General features: G+C 35.3%; 1 pseudogene; it reads left to right on the top strand.

Moving 5' to 3' along the window:
- Nucleotides 1-861: 861 nt before the first annotated feature.
- LOC120118527 lies at nucleotides 862-20239 on the top strand (annotated as a pseudogene).
- The last annotated feature ends 2573 nt before the right edge of the window (nucleotides 20240-22812 follow it).

The raw sequence follows: 22812 nt of genomic DNA, 5'->3' as shown, positions 1-22812 counted from the left end.
TTTGGATTATGACTATTAAATATGATACACATTATTGTAAGTTATAAATCGTTCAGATTTTAAGAAACATGACATTTTTTAATGACACACATGTTTTGCAAGTCATAAATTATCGTGTGTCATTAAAGGTATATTTTCTTGTAGTGTTGGTAGGCTTTATTTGGGCCTTTAAGGTAAGAATTTCTATATAATGTTTCTAAAATTATAATTAATTATTTAACAATTACTAATGTTTGTGTATTATATTGTTTGTAGATTTGGGTATTTGAGGTTTTTCCCAGCATGCAGACATATGCAAGAAAAAATTCAAATGATATTCCTAGGGTTATTACCTGGAGGAGGATCCGGCTGCTGGATTGGGAAGATTTACTACCATATACGATGATGAATGATGTAAGTTAACACAAATACTACCATATATAAACAAGTTATTACTAGTAGACGTTTGACTTTGTTTGAGCTTTATATTGTTAGGAGGCAAACTATCCATTACAGAGGCTGACACCCATAGAGGTTGAGCTTGTCACTGATTGGTGGCAAGCTAGTAAGAATTTTTTTGATGGGACGGACCCCCCACTTCGAGAGCCATCACCTGATCGAGCTGATTATACACCTCCACACCGAGAGCCATCACCTATTCCATCACATCATCAAGCCTCTTCTCTACCATCACCTCATGATAGGCGACCGACAAAGATGTCACGACATTTATCTCCCTGTTTCCACCTCCACGGGATGAGTTAGGGGAGTTACATGATGAGGTCAGTTCTTTGCGTGATGAGGTCGGTACTTTACGTGATGACAATGGTTCATGGCGTGATGAAGTACGATCTTTACGTGGCGAGGTAGATGTTTTATGCGATGACAATGGTACTTTAGGTGGTGAGGTATCTACTTTACGTGATGAGGTAGCCGCTCTACGTGAGATTGTTTCATCATTGCAGAATAAGTTCATACTCTACGCAATGAGGTAAGTTTGTTTAATACTATACTAAAAATGCAAATAACCTTTTTTCGGCATTATTTATTTATTTATTTATGTATTAATTTATTTTAACGGCCCGATAAGGTAGATGCTTTATGTCGGGTTTTTCTTGCACGGCAAGGTTCATGCATCAGACGTCGTGCACGTGCCATTACGTATCCTTTCACCCCAATAGTGCCAAGACTCCGTAAGAAGAAGCCTGATTCACCTATCATCGTTCAAGAGGCTCCTTCCACCGTTCAAGAGCCCGATTCACATGGCATACTATGTCGACATAATGATAAACCCCCTCACGTGCCCGATATGATGGATGAGAGTTGGCTTTCGTATGAGTTAACGACTAGTACATTCCTTAGCAGGAGAGGAGAACACTACTAGACACAATTATAGATAATACCCTTTAGGCTAAGACCGCAGTTGATTTTTATCTACATGAGCGGAGCCAGGGGTGTTACGCTGACATATGCAAAATCGACGATAATATGCATTTCTTTCTTGATCAGTATTGGTGGGGTGTTTTATTAGGGGTTGACGAGAATGGCTATTTTTAATGGGGGATAAGTCTTATATTCTTCTTATATTGCATTTTGATTTTTTTTAATTTATTAAATTCACTAATATACGTATTTTTTTATCCACAGTATATTGATGCATGGGTGTCACGTCTTCAGATTATAAGGAAATTGAAGAAAATAAAAAAGATAAGATGGACTATTATGCCTTCGTCTTTTCACGTAGCTCACTTGAAGGATCAGAGAGACGCTTCATATGCGTTGGGTAATGGAAAAGCTAAGCTTTATCATGCGTGGTGGGAGGTCGATAAGGTTAGTATTTATTTTTGAATATTTTAAAGGTGTTCATAAATTTTATTTGATGTGCGCAATTAAATTATTATTTATGATTGTAGGTGTTTATCCCTGTTGTGGAATGTAACATCCCAAAATACGGTTAGTGACTAAATCGTAAAACTTCAGAGTTTGGTGATTTAAGTAGGATATTTGTATAGTCCAATGATTTGTTCAGAAATATTTCCTGAAGTTATTAGTAATTATTAAAGGAATTAAAGGGCAAAATGGTCATTTGATAGGAAATATATTTTTTTCTATATATGAATGAATCACGTGGGGAAAGGGGGAAGTTATCTTCTTCTTCTTCTCCATCGTGAGCAAGAGAGTAAAGGTAAGATTTCTTAATTTTTGATTATCAGCTGAATTAAAAGTTAGGTTTTGATCATTAGAAGATAACTAAGCTTAAGGAAAGCTTAAGTTGTCTTATAATCAAAAGATGAAGAAGTTATAAGAAATTAAAGAAAACGGGTTTTTATATGAAATTACGGAAAAGAGTTGATAAGTTGAATTTGAAGTTAAATTTGACTTGTCATCATGCTAATTAAGGAATATGAAGTGTTAGAATTGTATTTAGAACATATTGAAATTTGAGTATGATTCTTGATTTACATATGAGGGATAGGATTTTGAGGTTATGGATGGTTTTCATGGATATAAATTGGTTTAAGTAATGGTGGTTAGGTTTAATGACATGATAGGGGTTTAAAATAGAAGAATTGAATTAAGAATTGATGATTTTCAGGTTTAAAATACAATTATGGGTAGAGGGAACCGATACCCTATGAATGGGTATCGATTCCCCCCCTCTTGAACGAAAAATTCCAGTATGTTCAGGGGGTATCGATTCCCCCTAGGGGGTATAGATTCCCCTTAAATGAAAAATGGAATTTGGTTCTTTAATTTGGTTTAAGTTGTTAACATCAAGTTTAAGGTTTAGGCTTCTGATAATTGTTTTGAAATGTTATATTTATGTAGATATTGGGTCTAAACAAGTTCCGGAATAATCAAAGGATTAGGATCGAATCAAAGCAAATAAGGTTAAGGTGAGTGCAATTTTAATTGTACTTATATTATTGAACGAACATTGGCTTGCGATGAGCTAGTGATGGAGTTACTATGGTAAGAAGTGACTCCTAAAATGTTATTTGATTTGTGATTCTTATATGTGCATGAATACATGAAATGGGTATAGGTTATTATATATGTTATATGATATGCATAGACATAAGAGCATAAAACATAAGATATATGATATGATATAATGATTATATGCATATGTGATATATGCTATGAGACATGACCAATGTGAAATGAGATAAGCTATGTGAATATATGAAATGACATATGATATGCAATACGTGATACATGTGATATGATATGAAATATATGGTTACACATACATGTGATATGTGACAGAAAAGAAAGAACAAGTGATGAGAAATGTATTCATCATAAATGCCCATAGTATATGATACGAGAGCTATAGGTATAGTTGGCATGCCAAGAGTCGAGGGTATTGTAGTCCTTCGGGACGTAATGGTCCTACGAGACATATATAGCAGTCCTTCGGGATGAATACTGAACAAATGTTCGGTGCCCATGAGGGAATTTATACGAGCTGTGGTGACAACATTAGTGCACAACCTCAATGTACTCACATACCTTTGTTCTCAATAACAATATACATGGGCAATTGAAATATAAATTAAAGTGAAAGTGTTGCAAAAAGGTAAGTTTCATGTGTGCATGACTTGGTTATATATGTCATATGAAATATATACATGCATATTGAAATATTATTATCAAATGATAAGAATGAATATTCATGAATCTATTGTTACATGTTTATTTATTGCCTCACAAAGTCTATGACTTAGCGTGTAAGTGATTTGCACGTAGGTACCAAGAAACGAGAAGAGCAAGAATAGAAGTAGCAATAACAATATTATTACTAGAAGATCATATCAGAAGTAATCGACAAAGTGGGTATTTTGTTGTGTATCGAGTGTTGGCATGTAATAAGTCGTTAATTATGAGCACTCTGATCGAGTTTGTATTTTGTGGTCTCTTTTATGTAAATTAATGTACTTTGTTATAAACAAAGTTTTAAATTCTCGGGGTTTTTCTTTAAGAGTCGAAGTTTGAAAAGTCAAAGTGATACCTCAGACTCGTATTCGAGTCGGGTACGGTGGGTGTTACAGTAATGGCATCAGAGCTAAGGTTTAGTCGATTCTCGACATAAACCGGAGTCTAGAGTGTTTTATAAGGTATACATGCCAACAAAATAGTGAAAACTTCTGATCTGATGGAATAGTAAGTATACTATTATGCTAATAGAACTATATGATTGTATTTTTATAGATGTCCGGACAATGTAGTTCTAGAAATGAAGTGGGAGATGATATACCCGCTGAAAGCAGTAATTCACCTACCCTGGCCAGGTAGAGTGAAGAACAGACACTCTCTGGAGTGCATGTGAATGATCAAGATGTATTCTTTAGAACTTTAGACGCAGTATTGATGCATTTTCAACCTCCTGTTACTTCAACTCCAAAATGAATGTTGCAAAAGAGTTGAAGGGTTTAGGAGCTCTAGAGTTTAAAGGAAAAGCTGATGAAGGTCCTGTTACTACGACCTTTGGCTTAATGATGTGAAAATCATGCTTGAGGGACTTCATTGTTCCGATGTTGACAAGCTGGATGAGTCGTCTCCTTGCTTCGAGGGCAAGCGAGAATTTGGTGGACCAACGTTACATTGAGAATATCTGATGATCAAGTAACTTGGTCCTTGTTTTTAGAAGAGTTCAAGCATAAGTACATTGGAGATCAATTTGTTCGACAAATAAAACAAGAGTTCATGAATTGAAGCAATGGAATCATACTGTATATGAGTACGAGTGTGAATTTAATAAGTTGAGCCGCTTTGTTGCCGAGCTTGTTCCTACTGAGAAGGATGCTTGTGAGTGGTTTGTAGAGGGGTTACATCCTTGGTTGAAGGAAATGTTGATTATCTTGAATTTATCTTCGTTTCAAGAAGTATTCAACCGTGCTAAAGCTCTGAAAAGAGCTCGGAATGAGAGATTTAAAATTCAAGGACTTAAACAGTCAAGAGAACGGGTGCTTCTTCGAGTTCTACACCGTTAAAAAGAGGCAGAGATGCTGGCTCTCGACCTCAAGCTAGATCGAAGTCAGTGGTATCCTCAGTTATAGGATCAAATCCGATAAGAGGCAGACAAACTCAATCAGTGGGATCTGGAGCTGGAAGATTTAACCAGAGTCAAGACAGACAATGCCCACATTATGGAAAGAATCATTCTGGGATATGTAGAAGGATTTTGGAGCTTGCTTTAGATGTGGGGAGACGGACATTTTGTTCGGGATTGTTCCAAGGTAGTTGGTGAATCTGCACAACCAGAGAGGTCTATTTCTGCAGGCCAAAGAGGAAAGGTAGAGGCAGAGGAAGAAGTCAGTCAGAGTTCTCTGCTAAACAAGAGATACGTTCCACTGCTCGAGTGTATAATCTCAGGACCAATGAAGATCGGGATGATCCGAAAATTATAACAGGTACCTTTTTGCTGTTTGATAAACATGTTATGGTATTGATTGATACGGGGTCTACATATTCATACATTACTTGTAAGTTAGTGAGAGAATTGAACATTCAATTAGAATTTACTAACAATGAGGTGATAGTGACGAATCCGTTAAGGCACATTGCTCGGGTAAATATGGTGAGTCGAGGGTGTCCCATACGAATTCAGGGAATTGAATTCCCTGCTAATTTGATGGAATTATATTTTGAAGAATTTGAAGTGATACTGGGAATGGATTGGTTATATCGTTATTATGCTAATATCGATTGTAGACTGAAAAGAGTAACGTTGAGAAGTCCAGAAGAGGTAGAAATCGTGGTGTTTATTGAAGGGTGAATCCATTGGAAAATGTAATCTCAGTGATGACGGCAAATAAGTTATTGTTACAAGGATGTCAAGGGTTCATTGCTAGTGTGGTGGATGTAAGAGCCAAAGATAAAGAGATTGAAGAAATTCCTATCGTGAGAGAGTTCTCTGATGTATTTCCTGCAGAATTGATAGGTTTACCTCCGGATACAGAGGTAGAATTTCATATTGAGATAATGCGGGAACAGTGCCCATTGCAATGACACCATACAGAATGGCTCCAAAAGAGTTGCAAGAATTAAAGATTCAATTATAGGAATTACTAGACAAAGGTTTTATTAGACCAAATGTATCACTTGGGGAGCTCCAGTTTTGTTTGTTAAGAAGAAAGATGGATCAATGCGTCTTTGTATCGACTACCGACAGCTAAATAAAGTGACCATCAAGAATAAGTATCCACTCCCCCGAATTGACGATTTATTTGATCAATTAAAGGGAGCTTCAGTGTTCTCAAAAATCGATCTACATTCGGGTTATCATCAATTAAAGATTCAAGAGAAAGATGTTCCAAAGATGGCGTTTAGAACAAGATATGGTCACTATGAGTTTATCGTAATGCCATTTGGAGTTACGAATGCACCAGCTTCTTTCATGGATTTAATGAACAGAATTTTTCAACCCTATTTGGATCAGTTCGTGGTGGTTTTCATTGATGATATTTCAATATATTCAAAGTCAAAGGAAGAGCATAGTTTCATTTGAGGATTGTCTTGCAGAATTTACGAGACAAGAAGCTTTATGATAAATTCTCTAAATGTGAATTCTGGTTGAATGAGCGGCATTTCTTGGACATGTAATTTCTGCAGAAGAGTTCGAGTGGATCCTCAAAAGATTAAAGCTATTCTGGAGTGGGAAGTTCCAAAGAATGTGTCAGAAGTTCGAAGTTTTCTGGGGTTAGTTGGTTATTATCGAAGGTTCATTAAAAACTTTTCAATAATAGCATTACCCCTAACTAAGCTATTGAGAAAGGAAGTAAAATTTACTTGGACTCAAGAATGCCAAGAGAATTTTGAAAAGTTAAAGAAGATTTTGACAGAAGCTCCAGTGTTAGTCCAACCTGAGTCTGACAAGGACTTTGTAGTGTATAGTGATGCATCTCATAATGGCTTGGGATGTGTATTAATGCAAGAAAGCAAGGTGGCGGCCTATGCTTTGAGACAATTAAAACTGCATGAGAAGAATTATCCGACACACGATCTGGAGATGGCTATAGTAGTGTTCGCTTTAAAGATCTGGCGTCATTACTTGTATGGTGAAAAATGCTACTTGTATACGGATCACAAAAGTTTAAAGTACTTGATGACTCAGAAAGAGTTAAATTTAAGATAGAGAAGATGGGTGGAATTTCTCAAGGATTATGATGTTGTGATTGATTTCCATCCCGGAAAGGCAAATGTGGTAGCGGATGCCTTAAGCCGAAAGACGTTTGCAGCCTTACGAGCTATGGATGCTAAACTATCATTAGGCGGAGATGGTGCAATTTTGCAGAATTGACTATCAAACATCATGGTTAGATCGAATTAAAGAATTACAAGCTAAAGATGAAAAATGTTCAAAGAAGTTGCAGAAAATAAAGAATGAAGAGTGTACAGATTATGAGATGAAAACTGATGGGAACCTATATTATCAAGGGAGGCTAGTGATTCCAGATGTTAAGCTCATTGTAGTCCATTAACGATGCATCCAGGAGGAAACAAAATGTATATGGACCTCAAGAGTTGATATTGGTGGCTGGGAATGATGAAAGACATTACAAAATTCGTATCTAAGTGTTTGACTTGTCAGCAAGTTAAGGCTGAGCATCGGGTTCCGTCGGGACTATTACAATCAATTTTAATTCCTCAATGGAAATGGGAGAATGTAACGATGGATTTTGTGATGGGGTTGCCTTTAACTCCGAACAAAATAGATTCAATATGGGTTATTATAGACAGGTTGACTAAGTCAGCTCATTTCATTCTGATACGAGCTGATTTCTCTATGGATAAATATGCTGAGTTGTATATTAGAGAGATTATACGGTTACATGGTGTACCTGTTTCCGTAGTTTCTGATCGGGATCCTAGATTCACGTCACGATTTTGGAAGTCTTTACATGGAGCATTGGGCACACGACTGAACTTTAGCACAACGTTTTATCCTCAGACCGATGGACAATCCAAACGAACTATCCAAATTCTGGAGGATATGCTAAGAGCTTGTGTAATTGAATTCAAAAGATCATGGGAAAATATTTGCCACTTGCTGAATTTGCATACAACAATAGTTATCAGTCAAGCATCAAAATGGCTCCCTATGAAGCTTTATATGGGAGAAGATGTCGTACACCCTTGAATTGTATGAACTTAAGGATCGAGAAGTTATTGGTCCTGAGTTGATTCAGGAAATGAAAGAGAAAGTTCAAGTAATTCAGAATAATCTGAAAGCTTCATTAATAGACATAAATCATATGTGATTTAAAAAGGAAAGAAATTGAGTTTCAAATCGGAGATAAAGTGTTCTTGAAAGTGTCTCCGTGGAAGAAAGTATTGAGATTTGGACGTAAAGGAAAATTGAGTCCTCGGTTTATTGGATCATATGAAATCGTTAAGAGAGTGGGACCAGTGGCATATCAATTAACTTTGCCACCTGAAATGGAGAAAATTCACAATGTCTTTCATGTTTCAATGCTTCGTAAGTATCGATCTGATCCCTCCCATATTATATCACCAGAAGAAATAGAAGTGCAATCGGATTTGACATATAAGGAAGAACCGGTCCGAATTTTAGCCTATGAAGTTAAACAATTAAGGAACAAGACTATTCCATTAGTCAAAGTGTTGTGGAGAAATCACAAGGTGGAAGAAGCGAAGTGGGAACGTGAAGAGGATATGAAGATTCAATATCCCCATCTCTTTGTATAATGAAAATTCGAGGACGAATTTTCTTAAGGGGCAGAGATTTGTAACATCCCAAAATACGGGTTAGTGACTAAATCTTAAAACTTCAGAGTTTGGTGATTTAAGTAGGATATTTGTATAGTCCAATAATTTGTTTGAAATATTTCCTGAAAGTTATTAGTAATTATTAAAGGAATTAAAGGGCAAAATGGTCATTTGATAAGAAATATTTTTTCCTATATATGAATGAATCACGTGGGAAAGGGGGAAGTTATCTTTTCTTCTTCATTTCTTCTTCTCCATCGTGAGCAAGAGAGCAAAGGTAAGATTTCTTAATTTTTGATTATTAGCTGAATTAAAAGTTAGGTTTTGATCATTAGAAGATAACTAAGCTTAAGGAAAGCTTAAGTTGTCTTATAATCAAAAGATGAAGAAGTTATAAGAAATTAAAAAAAAGGTTTTTATATGAAATTATGGAAAAGAGTTGATAAGTTGAATTTGAAGTTAAATTTGACTTTCAGCTTAAGTTGTCTTATAATCAAAGATGAAGAAGTTATAAGAAATTAAAGAAAAAGGTTTTTATATGAAATATGGAAAAGAGTTGATAAGTTGAATTTGAAGTTAAATTTGACTTGTCATCATGCTAATTAAGGAATATGAAGTGTTAGAATTGTATTTAGAACATATTAAAATTTGAGTATAATTCTTGATTTACATATGAGGGATAGGATTTTGAGGTTATGGATGGTTTTCATGGATATAAATTGGTTTAAGTAATGGTGGTTAGGTTTAATGACATGGTAAGGGTTTAAAATAGAGGAATTGAATGAAGAATTGATGATTTTCGGGCTTAAAATACAATTCTGGATAGAGGGAACCGATACCCTATGAATGGGTATCGATTCCCCCCTCTTGAATGAAATATTCCAGTATGTTCAGGGGGTATCGATTCCCCCTAAATGAAAAATAGAATTTGGTTCTTTGATTTGGTTTAAGTTGTTAACATTAAGTTTAAGGTTTAGGCTTCTGATAGTTGTTTTGAAATGTTATATTTATGTAGATATTGAGTCTAAACAAGTTTCGAATAATCAAAGGATTAGGATCGAATCAAAGCAAATAAGGCTAAGGTGAGTACAATTTTAATTGTACTTATATTATTGAACGAACATTGGCTTGTGATGAGCTAGTGATGGAGTTACTATGGTAAGAAGTGACTCCTAAAATGTTATTTGATTTGTGATTCTTATATGTGCATGAATACATGAAATGGGTATAGGTTATTATATATGTTATATGATATGCATAGACATAAGAGCATAAAACATAAGATATATGATATGATATATATGATTATATGCATATGTGATATATGCTTTGAGACATAACCAATGTGAAATGAGATAAGCTATGTGAATATATGAAATGACATATGAATAAGCAATATGTGATACATGTGATATGATATGAAATATATGGTTACATACATGTGGTATGTGACAGAAAAGAAAGAACAAGTGATGAGAAATGTATTCATCGTAAATGCCCATAGTATATGATACGAGAGCTATAGGTATAGTTGGCATGTCAAGAGTCGAGGGTATTGTAGTCCTTCGGGACGTAGTACTTCGGACGTAGTAGTCCTTTCGGACATAGTGGTCCTACGGGACATATATAGCAGTCCTTCGGGACGAATACTGAACAAATGTTCGGTGCCCATGAGGGAATTTATACGAGCTTTGGTGACAGCATTAGTGCACAACCTCAATGTACTCACATACCTTTGTTCTCAATAACAATATACATGGGCAATTGAAATATAAATTAAAGTGAAAATGATGCAAAAAGGTAAGTTTCATGTGTGCATGACTTGGTTATATATATCATATGAAATATATACATGCATATTGAAATATTATGATCAAATGGTAAGAATGAATATTCATGAATCTACTATTACATATTTATTTATTGCATCACTAAGTCTATGACTTAGCGTGTAAGTGATTTACACGTAGGTACCAAGAAACGAGAAGAGCAAGAATAGAAGTAGCAAGGACAGTATTATTACTAGAAGATCATATCAGAAGTAATCGACAAAGTAGGTATTTTGTTGTGTATAGAGTGTTGGCATGTAATAAGTCGTTAATTATGAGCACTTGATCGAGTTTGTATTTTGTGGTCTCTTTTACGTAAATTAATGTATTTTGTTTTAAACAAAGTTTTAAATTCTCGGGGTTTTTCTTTAAGAGTCAAAGTTTGAAAAGTCAAAGTGACACCTCAGACTCGTATTCGAGTCGGGTACGGTTGGGGTGTTACATGGAACGTCATCATTGGCTTCTCGTCGAGCTTCAGCTCCCATCCCTGAAGACGATAGTATATGACAACATGTTGAATTACATACCATTATCTGATTTGAAAGATATTATTTGTAAGGGATGGAGCGCTCATTTGGCTAAATACTTGGATGCGATTGATTATTAGACTAATTCTGGAAACAAGAAGAAAAAAAAAGTTCAAAGTTACAATGATGAGAGACGAGACAGCGCCATAACAAACGGCAGGAGCCAGAGGGGATTGTGGTCCTCTTGTATGCATGTGCTTGAAACATTTGACGACAGAGGTAAATAGTTTCTACCTCCCACAGATAGAGATAGAGGTGCAGTAGGGTTATGGTTTCGTCATTTTATGGCTAGAGCGATATATTCGAGATGTTGCCTACCTGCATCCGCGTGCTGAAAGTGTACATAAACAACCATTTGTTATTGATAAGTTTGAGCAAGTGTTGTTAACATATATACTCTTTGTTGGTTTGAAAATGTTTGGTTAAGTACCTAGAATTCAATAATTTGTTGTTTGTTGGTTTTAGATGTGTAGAAAGTGTTGTTTGAGCAAATGTTTGGTTTATGCAGGTTAATCCTGAAGTGAGCTGCGTGAAATTTGTTGTCTGGGCTAATTGTATCAATGTGATGTTGATTTATTTTTTTAGATGTGTAAATAAGAATTATTTTTTGATTGTTTAATTTATTTGTAAAAATTGATTTGTTGTTTAAGAAAATTTCAATCTGCATTAGTTGAAGGCAAAAAAGACCTGTTGAAGGTACAATTTCGCAACACGAAAATCAAATTCGCAACACAAAAATCAAATTCGCAACGCGAAAGTCAAATTCGCGTTGTGATTTTTGCGTTTCGAATTTGACTTTCGCATTGAAAATTTGACTTTCTCAACAACCACAACAAAAAATCGCAACGTGAATTTGAAATTCGCGTTGAGAATTCAAGGAAAACACCTTCAAAAAGATAACAGACAACAATCTGATAAGTGATAACAACTGAACATATCATAGCAATGTTCAAACTCAAGTTACTAATGCATGTCTAACTGAAAATATGTATTCACACATAAAATACACATAATACAACATTTGCATTTAAAAATCACCTAAGTTAATATGTCCCAAAAGGTGAAACCGGTTGTGATTGGGATTTTGATTTTGATTACGATTTTGATTTCCTTTTGCTTGGTACTATATGAGCTTTGGATTTTGATGAGGATCCATATTTTGGTAGAGAAAAGATGATTGTGATGGCACTGGTGATCCACAGGTCAACCTTGTATGACCACTTTCCTTGCACCGACTATATGTCGATATCCTCTTATCTTCACCCTTAGATGGTATACGATCATGATTTTTTGGTCGGCCAGGTAGCCTGCTGTCCATGACTGGTGGCAAAACTGTTTGTAAGTCATCTGGTATGTCCCACTCAGAAGGATGTGGAATAGAGTAGACAATCTTGGCATAAGTCTGTCGATATACTTCTGTAGTGTAACAATCCATAACGTATGCGCTTGAATCATCTTGGTTTAGATGAAAAGCAACTTTTATAACATGGCCACACGGATAACCAGATGCTTGCCATTTCATACAACTACATGTCTTTGCATTTAGATCGACAAGCCCATTTAAGTTATTATCCAATACTTCAAACAAAGTGTTTGAACATGGTTCAAATCTCCATGACGTTGACTTCACAACACGTTTCGTTATCTTTTTTTCAATCCATGGTGTAACACGACGTTTTAATGTTCCTGTAAATTTAAATAAATAATACTTAGTAAAATATATAAATATGATAAGTTACGAATTTAAAGAAATAATACTTGCATGGCTTTTTTTCTTGTAGTACCACTGTTGAATAGAGGCTCGAAAAAACTCCATTAACATAGTAATGGGTAATTTTCGGGAATGACGACTTAGATTATTGATTGATTCTGCACTCTTAGATGTCATGAAACATATCTTGCTCCAAGTTGATGTACTCTTGACCATCTTTCAAACCCGACATCTTCTAGTGTTTGAGCACATTGAGGCAAAACACGTTTAAACAATTTATATACTTATTAAAATCCATTTCCTCGATAAGCTTTTACAGCATTCCATATGTCCATTTGTAATTTTTTATACCAACAGACCTTGATTTTAGATTTCTGTACAAATGAACACCACAAAGTTCATGAAAAGAATCTGGGAAACACGTTCTAACAGCGTTGTCAATTGAGTTTTCCCTAACGGATATGATTGTCAGATTGCTAATAGGACATATGCAATTCCTAACATGCCCCATAAACCATGTCCATGAATCAGAGGTTTCAGATTTGCCAATCCCGTAAGCTATTGGCAGTATCCCATTGTTAGCATCCATGGGTACTGCTAATAAATTTACTCCAAGGTATTGACCTTTCAAATGTGCTCCGTCAACTATAATAAATGGGCGCATGTAAGTAATAAACGAACGAATCTACAAAATAATATACACAAGAAATATAATCATTTAAATGTGAAATTCATGTAACTAACAAAAATGAGTCAACAAAATTATATTGATTTACAAACCGCAGCACCAATGGCGATAAACAGTAACTCAAAGCGTCCATCTCTATCTATTTTGATATGAGTTACCGACCCAGGATTTTTCAGCTTTAAATTGTGACAATAAGCCGGCAGTTGGGTAAACGATACTTCTGGAGACCCCCTCAACAATTCCAAGGCATAACATTTGGCTCTCAAAGCTTGAAAATATGAGATACTAATCTTGAACCGAGCATTCATGTCAGTCATAATTTCATGTCCCCGATATACCATGCCATTCAAAAACATTAGCTCAGCCAGAAAACCACCCAACACCTTTTTGTTTGCATGTCTATGGTGAGGAAAGACTTGGGTTCTTGAACATGTATGTTTATCGATAAAAGTCCTAACTTGAAACATTTCGCAATCTTTTATCCTCTTTGCAATCATACACCACATACATTTTTTGTCAATCATACACTTTGTTTCGAAACGATCTTTGCTTGATTTGTTAACTTTTAGTTGATAGTCATCTTCCACACATTTCGTATACAATGCTATCTTCAAGTCTTCCTTTGTATCAAAACAATAATCTTTCTTGATACGAATAACTTTTGTGTAACAATCAACTGCTATCTTTACCAACTCTTCTTCCGGTATCTGAAGTAATTCTGGCATATTCCAGTTATACTCCCGTGGTATTTTCTTCTTTTTCTTTTCTTCGGGGACTTCTTCTTCTTCTTTTTCTACTTCAGGGTTATATGAATTACAGAATGGATGTTCAACATGTTCATTCACAGTCGTAACTTCTCCTCATTATTATCAACAACATCTTCCTCGGCAGCAGTTGTTTCATCATCAAAATTCGGGTATTGGCCAATATCAAAATCATTACACGCAAGGTTTTCTTCTTCTGAAACATCATCAAAATCCGAGTATTGACCAAGATCAAAGTCCAGGTATTGACCAAGATCAAATTTCGAATACTGACTAGTACTTACAATTTTTTCTGTTGCCTCATAATCGTCTAACTGGTCAATACGAAAATCAGAATTTGGTGCTGAAAGTTGATTGGGATTTGGATTAGGAAAATGTTGTGGGTTTTGAGATTGTGCTTGATATTGTGTTTGGTAAATTGTGGTGGAACCATTAAATTTTGAGGTTGATAACAACGTTGTACATTGTGAGCACCATAAACTGGGGTTGAAGAACTTAGTTGATTACTACCCGCTATTGACCCAACTTCACTACTTCTAGGTTCAACAACATACAATGTAACATCATCTTCTTGCGAAACACTAATGTAAGCAATGAATCGTTAAATATCTTCATTGTCGATTAACAAATAAACTTTACATTTTCTTTGATAAGATAACCTAAATCCACTTAGAGGCTCTAAATTCAATTTCTTTGCAACACGTAACATTAGAGTTTCATAAGTTAACTTTTTAATGATAGTTTTAGTTGAAGATTCATGGGTAAAGGCATATATTGTAAAACACCATGAACATTCTCTCATGACCCTCCAAAACACAAATCTATCCAAACATGATCAACATTAGATGATTTCATTCTACAAATTGTAAATTAATTTACTAAACAAACGAGCTATAAACTACATATCATCACTAACTTAGAGAAAAACATACATTTATTAAGTTGATAGTTGATAATTTGGGAGAAAAATCATTGAAAATTATATAGAAATAAAATTATGTAAAAAAAAATTAGAGATGGGGAAGGATGTCGTTGGATATAGGAACGGATGTCGCCGGAGAGAGTGATAGATGGAGATGGAATGAGTTACGATTTAGGGATTTAGGTTATGAGTTGTTGCTGCTGCGTAGTTATATACCCAAAACATTTATGTTGCGAAATAAAATCTGTTGCGAAATTAAAATTCGTGTTGCGAATTCGAAAATCGAGTTGTGAATTCAGAAATCGAATTGCGAATTTGAAATTTAGTGTTGCGAATTTGGAAACAGTTTTGCGAATTTGTTGGTCATTTTCGCAAATCCAAAAAAAGTTTGTTAAAATCGTATATTATAAGACATTTTCAGGCACTGAAGTTATTTTCTCTATTTATAACTACCACCATTTGTCGATTTTCCGCTTTACATCTTTTAATATTATAATTTTTTTTTAACTTGGCACCGTGAATTGGAAAGACCGAACTTCCATTAACCATTGTGCAAATCCTTTGCCATTTTCCACAATTGAAGCAAATTTACTGAAGAACAGTCCCAACTACAACACAAAAGCAATGGAACATTTCTTCTTAGCTGCTTTCTCTTCCACTTCCATTGTAGCAGTCAGTGGAGGAGATGAGTTGCGTTTACAAGAATCCAAAATGCGCCAATAGAAGATCGAGTCAAAGGCCTTGTTTCTCGGATGACCCTGCAAGAAAAGATTGGTCAAATGACACAAATCGAGCTCTGTGTTGCTATTCTTGACGATGTCACCAACCTTACCATTGGTACAGTTTTCTTCAACCTTCTTTTGCTTCACATCATCAGTTCGGTTTTCATGCTTGACTTTATTTGAAACTTAAGAGCGACACCTCAATTCCACTTGAGCAACTCTTAGAATTGATATGTATTTATAGACTTAAGCTCGTATTTATGAGGTGTCTTGCTCAAGATCCTAATTCAACTTGAATAAGATACTAGTGATTTATATAGCCGTTTCGATTGGTTTTATCCTAACCTGCAGTTGCTATTTAGATCCCTGAAGTGAACCTTAAACGTTAACACATATGCTTCTAGCGCTATGTTTTCCTTTTCAAATTTCAAGCAATTGGCGTTGGACGGTTTTGTAGGAAGTATGGTCAGTGGTGCAGGGAAACCACCTCTAGAGGAAGTAATGCCATCAGATTGGGCTGAAACCGTTGACAGGTTTCAGCAGGCAGCACTTGATTCGAGGCTGGGCATACCGCTTGCTTATGGAATTGATGCGGTTCACGGTAATACATATTCTATGGTGCCACTATATTTCCTCACAATATTGGCCTTGGAGCCACGGGGAAAGTTTCATCTTTAACCCCAAGTTTCAATTATGAATCACCATTCTGATTCTATCGATAATTATGCTGATAAAACTATAGACACGAAGATCTTGATACAGTTTTCAGTCATTTAGGAAATTAAAAAGGGAAAAGGAGTTTCAAACTAAAAGAAACTAGACTTGTCACTGAGCAGAAACTTGGACAGCATACTAAAAACATGGTATTAATATTTCCTAAAATTGTACTTAGTGTTTCAATTATGCAATAGAGATGCAGATCTGGCTCAAAGGATAGGGTCTGCGGTAGCTCTTGAAGTTAGGGCTAGTGGCATTCACTTCAACTTTGCTCCCTGTGTTGCTGTAAGTCAATATAAAAGTAATCTGTAAAATCTTCTTTCGTTGAAGTAATTGTGTTGGTTAAATTGACCTCGGTTATGAAATTGAATAGAATACCAATAATTTACAGAATAATAGCAATCAAACTTCATTTGTCCATATTGCGAAGTTATGAAAGTTAAAGGAAGTCTTTCCCTGCTTTAAATTGCTTTAGCTCCTTTGACAACCATGTAATATCATATTTTCTTTCAATTGTCCAAGTTATTTCTAGCGAGTGATAGTCATGTTTTAGCCTTCAGGGGTTTCAGTCTTGCTGCTTAATTGAACACTTCAATAATCAATCCTGTTCTAATTGAAAATCATATTAACCAGATGCTAGTTTTTGGTAATCGGTGTCCAATCAGTGATCAAGTTACAAGTTATCGGTCCATTACATTCTTTGATCTGAAGCTTTAAGTTGACTTTACAAAACCAATTTGTCTGAGCAGTTTGTTTAATTGGATCAAGACAGGTATGCAGAGATCCTAGATGGGGAAGATGCTATGAGAGTTTTGGTGAAGATACTAAAATTGTTAGAAAGATGACTTCCATCATTACAGGTTTACAGGGACAGCCACCGGTGGGACATGTGAAGGGCTATCCTTTTGTAGCTGGCAGGTTTTGCCTACTCATTTTCAATTTATTAGTTCAGAAATATAAGATTTCCATTATAAATCTTGCTAAAGTTTATAGTCTTTAAAATATCCAGTCAACCAATGCCATTAAAATATGAGCAATAAAGCACTTAAACTTAACTCTTTCCCTATTCGCGTCATTTTATGATATAATGTGTAGGTTTTACAGTTTCTTAGAATTTGACAGCTTATTTGGTTACCTTTTTACATCGGTTTTCTACCTATAGCTCTCTATATATTTCTTATAAAATTACTGTTTACCAATAGTTTAACACATTCGATACGGTTAGAACTTAATGATTTACTAATTTGATTCCAGATACAATGTCATTGCATGTGCCAAGCATTTTGTTGGAGACGGCGGTACAGAAAATGGTATAAATGAGGGAAATACTATATCATCATATGATGATTTAGAGAGGATTCACATGGAACCTTACCTTGATTGTCTTAATCAGGGAGTTTCAACAGTTATGCATCTTATTCTAGTTGGAATGGATGTAAACTTCATGCTCACCAGTTCCTCTTGACAGAGATTTTGAAAGACAAACTAGGTTTCAAGGTAGACATCTTATTTGCAATATATCCTGAAAGGCATATACTGTTTTCAATTCTCAAGCTTTGGGTAAATCTCTCTGGCAGGGGTTTCTGATTTCGAATTGGAAAGCACTTGACAGACTTAGCGAACCAAGAGGCTCAAATTATCGTCATTGTGTTTTTACCGCCATTAGTGCCGGAATTGACATGGTATAATTTGGTTCAAGGCATCAAGGCTTCTTTTTTGGATTTATATCTTTTTTCTACTCTCAACTAAAACATGTACGCAGGTGATGGTGCCTCATAGATATAAGCAATTTATTGAGGATTTGACATCCTTGGTTGAATCCGGGGAGATAAAGATGTCCATGATAGATGACGCTGTTGAAAGAATTCTGAGAGTCAAGTTTGTTGCTGGTCTTTTTTAATGTCCCTTCTCTGACAGATCTTTGCTAGATACGGTTGGCTGCAAGGTAGTATTCGTTGAGTTCAACATTCAATCTGTTAACGTCAATCATCTCGGACTACACAAAGTTTCTCCAAATTCCAATGACGCACCACAAAAGAAATGCTTGGAAAATAATTGATTGTTTTCTCGTTCTGAAGAATATATTTTCATCAAGGGACTTGTAATTTTTCAATTATTTGTTTTATGTTTGTGTTCTTCGTTGAAGAAAAATGGCATAAAACATTTACCTATTAGAATCATGGACCATAGAATTGAGGAGGAAAAGTTTGAAGAGGATGCACTGATGAAAATACCGACTCTTAAGTTGTTCAAAATCCTAATGGTAATAGGAGTAAGGGGATCCTATTAATGAGTACTTTGGCCCAAACCTTGGATCACCACCTCTCCAGCTATCTAAAGCAGTAAGCCGTTAGGAATCATAGTTATCTAGACCAGTAACTGGTTGCATTTGTATGCAAATTTTATAGCTGTCATTTGGTTTAGATATTGAATGTCTTAACAAATGATTCTTAGTTGATTTTATACCATAGTTTATAGATTCACAGTGATCTCTATGATCTCCTGCAGCTGCACAGGGAACTAGCCCGTGAAGCCGTACGCAAGTCCTTAGTTCTATTGAAGAACGGAAATAATCCTGGAAAGCCTTTCCTTCCATTAGAGAAAAATGCCAAAAAAATTCTTATTGCTGGAACACATGCTGATGATCTCGGATACCAGTGAGGCGGTTGGACACGTTACTGAAAAGGAAGCAGTGGCAGGATTACAATTGGTAAGCAGTTATATAAAAAAACTAAACATGTTTTCTTCCCCCCTGCTAAACCCCACCAACCACTGTTCCATATCCACTTCAAATCCCCTATACATATGATGTTTAATTGTATGTTTCACATAGTATTCTCCCATTATTGATAATTATTAACCGGTTATCTAGTATCATGTATTATTCCCACATCATTGAATCGAAAATTGTCTCAAATTCATTTCTTTCTAGGCACAACAATCTTGGATGCATTCAGAGAAGTAATAGGAGAAAAAACAGAGGTGCTTTATGAGAAGTATCCTTCGCCAAGCACCTTGGCTGAGTCAAACTTTTCTTTTGCCATTGTAGCTGTTGGTGAAGAACCATATGCGGAGTCTGCGGGAGACAATTCAGAGCTAGTAATCCCCTTAAATGGAAGTGAACTAATAAGCACTATTGCTGACAGAATCCCCACATTGGTGATCCTGATATCTGGAAGACCTTTGCTTATAGAGCCATGGCTTTTGGAGAAAATGGATGCTCTGAATGCTGCCTGGTTACCAGGAACTGAAGGAAGGGGAATCACTGATGTAGTTTTCGGAGACTATGAATTTGAGGGGCGATTGCCAATGACATGGTTTAGGACAACCAAACAGCTGCCAATCAACAATGGAGACAATTCATGTGATCCTTTGTTTCCCCTTGGCTTTGGATTGACATTCAACTAGGAGAAACCTACAGAGTAAATGATTTCCATGGCCTAGGTCAGCAGTGCCAAGCTCTTTTCTTTTTTAATAATCAAGGCATAGACATCTGGTCCCTTGGCAAATTTCATCATTGATTTTTCCTTTTTGGACTTTGTCTTTGAAAGGCTTGTGTCTCATGTATGAATTCAAACCACATTGTTGTGACACTTCAATCTCTCACAGTTTCAAAGTGACAATTATGTCAGCCATCATGTCTAGGGGCCTGTGTCTCCTTTTTCTTGATTTTGATTTATGGTGTTTTCACTAGCATAAATCAAGCTTGATATCTTAACATGCATGCATGCTTTTCTGAGGATGAAATTGATCCATAAAAAAATGGGTATTTTGAGTCTTATCTAATAAGAAGAAATCTCGGGACAAGAATTGATGCCCCCCTCCCCCTCAGATTCTCAACAAAAATCTCAGGCCCCATCAAATAATACTAATGACTAATGTTCTGAATGGTATATATATGTCCTTTCTGCTTTATCATTTTCTACTGTCCTAAAGATACCCTGGAAACACATTGTTGTATTCTAATTTGTTTCACTTGAAACAGTTATGCATTCTTTTGATTGCATTAATTATTGCATACTTTTTCTTCTTTGAAATGTATCCAAATACCCCATTAGTAGATCAGTTTCAAATCATTTTTAAGCCATTGAAGAACAGCATATAAGTTACCCTTTTCCCCAATGTAATTGCAGATAAGAGCTTCAGTAACAAACATAATCTTTTTTAGTTTTCTTAAGAGAAGAATCAGAATAATGTCAGATAACCGAAAGTGTCAAATTATGACATAATACATATGTGGTCGTAACTTGTTAAGATGCTGATAAAAAAATAAGAATAAAGTTGCCCAGATGCCTTCTTGTATTTTTTTAAGACTATTCTGGCTAGTTTTGTCAAGCTACCTTCAAATGGTTAGCTACTTGATATGACCATACTGGTAATTTTCCATGTTTTCTTTGCTTCATATATGGGACTGAATATACAATATGCCACCAACTCTGTGTGGTTAGTTAGATTTTTTATTAAATTTTTGGGATAAATTAAGGTAAGTTTAGACTCACTTAAGATATTTACTAAAAATATATATATTCTAATTTTATTATTTCTTTTATATTTTAATTGGAACTTTTTAAATTCTTACAAAAGATAAGTGTATAAATCATTGAAAAAAGAGAGAATAATAAAAAAAATACTAAATGACAGCTTAAGAAAAGGCATAAGAAGGAATGGGAATAGCACAAAAAACTAAAAGTCTTTGTATTTACCATTTGTCGTTAAAATAGAAATACAAACAAATAATGGAAGTAAAGATGCAGAAGAAGTTGGTGCAATGGCCTACATGTTAATAGTCACAACTCACATGATTAAACCCGCAACAACAAATTTGGCCAACCCAGACCCTGCATGTCAGTGCAGTGCATCAATGTGCACAGTGAGAGAAGGAAAAAAACGAAAAATGTAAAGTTAAATAATCATATGGTCTTAGAGAAAATGTATAGGAAGAGAAAGGGGGGGGGAAGAGTGAAATGCGTTACTTCAATGAACTTTATGGGTCTTATTAGTTAATAATCATTTCTAATTTGACTTATTAAAAATGATACAAAACATTAGTTCAAATCAGCACTTAATTAGCCAGAAGATTCCCTTCCCCCCCCCCCTTTTATGAAAGAAATTTAAGGTCAACTAAATTCCCACTAAAGAGAATTTCATGGTCCAGAGAAGCTTAATAGTTGTACCCATTAAAGGGTTCACAGTTTAAGCTTTAAAAACAAGTTGAACCCTTTATTATATTCATCAAGTTGATTGCAGACGTGCACTTAGTATCACAAAATCATAGACTTCCTAGTTGCCACCATTGTTAAGAAGATTTAAGGAAAGAGATATCTTCGACAAACACACTTTAAAGAGGGTTTCACTACAAAATTATATAATTAAAAGAGGAAATCAACAGGGAAATCTAACCTGAATCTTGCTTTTGAATGCTACATTCTATTAGTGTAACCAATAATATACACTACAATGAAGAATCTTCTTTTTCACAAGAGGATCTCTTAATAAAGATCTCGAGGAAGAAAAAGGGTGGAGCATTGAAGAATATGATGCTCAAGTTAGTGGGTTTCAGAGTCAGCCTCGACTATGGTTTTGAAGGTCAGGAACAGTCAAGTAGGCCATTTTGGAGTATTTGGGAAAATGGGTTTACTGCAATAGTCTCAAAATGCCCTGTGACAGCCAATATGAACTGAGATCCTACCAAACCAGTTCAAAAATGTACTGGCGCAGCCATTGTATAATGGTTGAGGCTTTACCTAGAAATGTAGACCCTACACGGGGTTGCTTCAAAACCTTTCAACCTATAGATTATAACCTTTCCAATAGGAGCAAAATTTTGAAGTTTTCTTTTCTTCTTTTCTTTTGGAAACTTGGAATTATTGGTCTTGAATCAAATTACTAGGATTTACAACATGAAACTGCCAAAAGTTTACAACTAGAATACTAGATTGATGAACTTCTGAAAATTACAACCACTCAGCTCATGCTTACAACTGTCTAAAACTTTGAACTTATGGTTGTAGATGCTTATTCTATTGTTTCATTCTCCGTGTAAGCCTGCAACTCGAACCCTGCTCACCAATGCATGTATGATGCACTCCGATGATATGCTTCAAATCATATTCCTAAACTCGAAAACGGCTTTTTCCATAATTCATATATCGCATGTCGATGCCATAAGCTCACCACTATTACCAAATAGCTTAGCAATTTGATCGAGGGACAATCA

This window comes from Hibiscus syriacus, unplaced genomic scaffold, assembly GCF_006381635.1.
Source record: "Hibiscus syriacus cultivar Baekdansim isolate YM2019G1 unplaced genomic scaffold, ASM638163v2 tig00000973_pilon, whole genome shotgun sequence".
Classification (NCBI taxonomy): Eukaryota; Viridiplantae; Streptophyta; class Magnoliopsida; order Malvales; family Malvaceae; genus Hibiscus; species Hibiscus syriacus.
This window is presented reverse-complemented; position numbering and strand designations above follow the sequence as displayed.